The following is a 4,768-nucleotide window of genomic DNA, read 5'->3' as shown; positions in this document are numbered from 1 at the left end:
TATGTAATATATATTTCTTTAAAAATAAAAGTTTGACCACCTATTTATTCCATTCTTACTATCCTATGATAGTTCTAAAATAATTACACCTTCACTCCACTGCGACATTTCTATTCAAGCTCACAAGGGAATTATATCTTACCAAAAGAAATGGTTGATTTCAGTCCTTAACTCACCCAACTATCCAAATTCTTAATTAGATTTTACATATTTGCTCACTCCCTCCAGAAACATTTCTTTTAAACTTATATTCAGGGACATCATGACCTTACTCTTCCTTCCAAATTGCTATCTCTCCTCAGTTTCTGCAGATTCCTCTTTCTTCACTTTAACTCTAAATATTAGAGTATTATAAGACTTAATTAAAGGTCTCCTGTTTTCCCTTCTTCATGCACAGGCATTCCTTAGATGATCTTATTCAATCCCATGCTTTTCAGTTCAGTTCAGTTCAGTCGCTCAGTCGTGCTCTTTGTGACCCCATGAACCGCAGGGCGCCAGGCCTCCCTGTCCATCACCAACTCCTGGAGTCCACCCAAACCCATGTCCATTGAGTCGGTGATGCCACCCAACCATGTCATCCTCTGTCATCCCCTTCTCTTCCTGCCCTCAATCTTTCCCAGCATCAGGGTCTTTTCAAATGAGTCAGATCTTCACATCAGGTGGTCAAAGTACTGGAGTTTCAGCTTCAGCATCAGTACTTCCAATGAAAACCCAGGACTGATCTTCAAGATGGACTGGTTGGAACTCCTTGCAGTCCAAGGGACTCTCAAGAGTCTTCTCCAACACCACAGTTCAAAAGCATCAATACTTCGGTGCTCAGCTTTCTTTACAGTCCAACTCTCACATCCATACATGACCACTGGAAAAACCATAGCCTTGACTAGACGGACCTTTGTTGGCAAAGTAATGTCTCTGCTTTTTAATATGCTGTCTAGGTTGGTCATAATTTTCCTTCCAAGGAGTAAGCATCTTTTAGTTTCATGGCTGAAGTCACCATCTGGAGTGATTTTGGAGCCCAGAAAAATAAAGTCAGCCACTGTTTCCACTGTTTCCCCATCTATTTGCCATGAAGTGATGGGACTGGATGCTGTGATCTTAGTTTTATGAATGTTGAGCTTTGAGCCAACATTTTCAGTCTCCTGTTTCACTTTACTTTCATCAAGAGGCTCTTTCATTCTTTTTCACTTTCTGTCATAAGGGTGGTGTCATCTGCATATCTGAAGTTACTGATATTTCTCCCGGCAATCTTGATTCCAGCTTGTGTTTCATCCAGCCCAGTGTTCCTCATGATGTACTCTGCATATAAGTTAAATAAGCAGGGTGACAATATACAGCCTTGATGTACTACTTTTCCTATTTGGAACCAAGTCTGTTGTTCCATGTCCAGTTCTAACTGTTGCTTCCTGACCTGCATACAGGTTTCTCAAGAGGCAGGTCAGGTGGCCTGGTATTCCCATCTCCTCCATCTCTTTTAGAATTTTCCACAGTTTATTGTGATCCACACAGTCAAAGGATTTGGCATAGTCAATAAAGCAGAAACATGTTTTTCTGGAACTCTCTTGCTTTTTCAGTGATCCAGCGAATGTTGGCAATTTGATCTCTGGTTACTCTGCCTTTTCTAAATCCAGCTTGAACATCTGGAAGTTCACGGTTCATGCATTGCTGAAGCCTGGCTTGGAAAATTTTAAGCATTACTTTACTAGCATGAAAGATGAGTGCAATTATGTGGTAGTTTAAACATTCTTTGACATTGCCTTTCTTTGGGATTGGAATGAAAACTGACCTTTTCCAGTCCTGTGACCACTGCTGAGTTTTCCAAATGTGATGGCATATTGAGGGCAGCACTATCACAGCATCATCTTTCAGGGTTTGAAATAGCTCAACTGGTATTTCATCACCTCTACTAGCTTTGTTTGTAGTGATGCTTCCTAAGGCCCACTTGACTTCATATTCCAGGATGCCTGGCTCTAGGGGAGTGGTCACACCATCATGATTATCTGGGTCGTGAAGATCTTTTTTGTACAGTTCTTCTGTGTATTCTTGCCACCTCTTCTTAATATCTTCTGCTTCTGTTAGGTCCCTACATTTCTGTCCTTTATTGTGTCCATCTCTGCATGAAATGTTCCCTTGGTATCTCTAATTTTCTTGAAGGGATCTCTAATCCTTCCCATTCTATTGTTTTCCTCTATTTCTTTGCATCAATCGCTGTGCTTTTAATACATCTATATAACACTGATTGCGAAATTTGCATTTTCATTCTGAACACTTCCCACGAGTTTCTGAATCAGATACAGAATTTCCTGTTATATATCTACATTCAGGTGCCCAATAAATATTTAATGTGGCCTAACCACTTTTCACTTATCCTACATATTCCTAAGTTATTCATCTCCGCAAAAGGGGCCACTGGCTACACCACTGCTCAAACCAAAATCTAGTCATCCTGATTTCTCTGATTCTCCTTGGATCAGCAGGCAAACCAAACTGTGCTCTGACAATCACAGTGATGGAAGAGAAAGAGTGCAAATTTATGATGCTTCCTAAGGACCAAGCTTGAAATTGGTATTCTGTTACTTCTGCCTACATGCCCACCCAATTGTTTTTGGCCAAAAACCGTTGATAAGCTTATAGTTAAGCAGTCAAAATTTGGCCCAACAATTTTACCTCCCAAGGAATATACCAACCATTGGTCAGATTGTTTCTGAGTTAAAATATTATTAGAATTATTAGAATTCTAAACAATAATAAATGATTTTTTTTGCAGAAGATTTTAAGTATGTAAAGCATTTTCAAATGCATTGCATAGTTATCCATATTATCTCATTTTATCCTCAGGCAACACTGCAACACCATTTTACTAATGAGATACTAAGGATCATATATGTAAAATGCAATTTCCCAAATCAAACAGTTATATAAAAGCACTGGAATTCACTACTTAGATGCTTAGATTCTAACCGTCTCTCCCCTCTTTCTCTGCTGCATCATATTGCCTCCATAACTTATTAAAACAAAACAAATTTGGGTTATAACATATAAATTGCCTACATATGAGTAAATGGTTGCTACTAGTGACAAGTATGTATTCATGTTACCAATAAAACTCATCTTGTAAGTTTCACAGTGATTCTTTTAGTCCGCTTTGATGGATGAGGCTATTACTATTGCATTCAAACCTTTGACGACACCATTGCCAAATCAATATCCTTTCCAATGGATCATGTAAGAAGTCTGAAAAAGACTACAAAATAAAAACACTTCATACTTTCACAGTATTATCGTGATGATACCTGTGTCTAGAAAATACACAGTAAAATGCGATGTGTGTGTGTGTGTATAGTCAGATGGAACATCAAAAAATTATACTTTGGTTTGCAAAACAAAGTTCTATCCTTATTCTGATCTTTGTCTTAGCAATTATTTAGCAAAACTTACTGGGCTCCTTTTTTTTTTTTTTTTTCCCACCACTTGAGGAAGACATATGACAAAATTTTTCTGTAAAGGACATCATTTTCTAATGTAGTGAAAAATGGCAGGGTTGTCATGTTTTAACCATAAAGAAATATCTGTATTTAACATCAAGTCTGCAGCATCATGAAGGAGAGAAAAGGGATCTCTTATCAGCATACATACACTGTGTTTAGTCACTTAGTCATGTCTGACTCTTTGCGACCCCATGGACTGTAGCCCATCAGGCTCCTCTGTCCATGCGGATTCTCCAGGCAAGAATGCTGGAGTGGGTTGCCATGCCCTTCTCCAAAAAGTATGGAATGCTTCACGAATTTGCGTGTCATCCTTGCTCAGGGGCCATGCTAGTTTTCCCTGTATCGTTCCAATTTTAGTATATGTGCTGCCGAAGCGAGCACATACATACACTAGAGGGACCCTATTGGCTTTCTCCCCAGATCTTCACCTGAACTTTTTGTCTTAGTTCAGCTCTGCCCGCTATCAAGGGTGTTGATCAGGGTCTAAAGACAACTTGCAACTGTGACTAGAGACACAATGTTTGGAGGCTTAAAAATTTGCATCAAATATTCAGTTTTTTTTAATTTAAAGTTTTGCTTTCTCTTTTGTTTAAGGCAAACTTCATTCATCATGCCACAGCCTTAACTCTGCTCCAGAATGCAATTCACAAATTTTCTTGAAAATTCTTTTTAAGTGTAGTCAAATCCATGATTTGAAGTTTCAGTCATGTTCTGTTTCCTATTATTTTCTCATGCCTACCAAGTGTCTGACACCTGGTAAGCAATCATAAATAGTTAATGAATTAAATCAATTAACTTGAGTGCAGTTTTCACGAGGAATAAAGAATGAGCACAAATATTGCATAAATTATTATGCTTTTATGAAAGAAAAATTACAAAGGAAAATAATAATTTAAGGTTTCAACATCTCTCTTAGATATCATGCATTACAAAAGTTAGAATTCTCAAATATATAAAAGAAATAAACAGTTTCCTTGAAGGGAGAATGTAATTACTTATGAAACATGGAAAAAGATATAAAACATATAGCTCTCATAGCACTGTTGTATAAGATGACTCTAGCAGGAAAGAAGAAAACCCAGAAGAAGGAAAAAAATTCATAGATCTATTTTATAACAAAATCAATAATAAAGAAAAATGTCTGTAAAAGCAAAGAAAACAGTTTTGAGAGTTGAGTCAATCCATAACAAATGGGAAAAAGTTGAAGGAAGCATCAACTTTTCACAGAAAGATATATATGTGTGGATTTACATCTTGCACAGATAAAATATGTTGCTTTTATA

General features: G+C 37.5%; 1 non-coding gene across 1 annotated transcript; it reads right to left on the bottom strand.

Moving 5' to 3' along the window:
* Nucleotides 1-3,759: 3,759 nt before the first annotated feature.
* LOC136168021 (U6 spliceosomal RNA) lies at nucleotides 3,760-3,866 on the bottom strand. The gene has a single exon (XR_010663187.1). It is a non-coding gene; the product is annotated as a U6 spliceosomal RNA (small nuclear RNA).
* Between the last annotated feature and the right edge of the window lie 902 nt (nucleotides 3,867-4,768).

Source organism: Muntiacus reevesi, chromosome 4 (assembly GCF_963930625.1).
Source record: "Muntiacus reevesi chromosome 4, mMunRee1.1, whole genome shotgun sequence".
Taxonomy (NCBI): Eukaryota; Metazoa; Chordata; class Mammalia; order Artiodactyla; family Cervidae; genus Muntiacus; species Muntiacus reevesi.
This window is presented reverse-complemented; position numbering and strand designations above follow the sequence as displayed.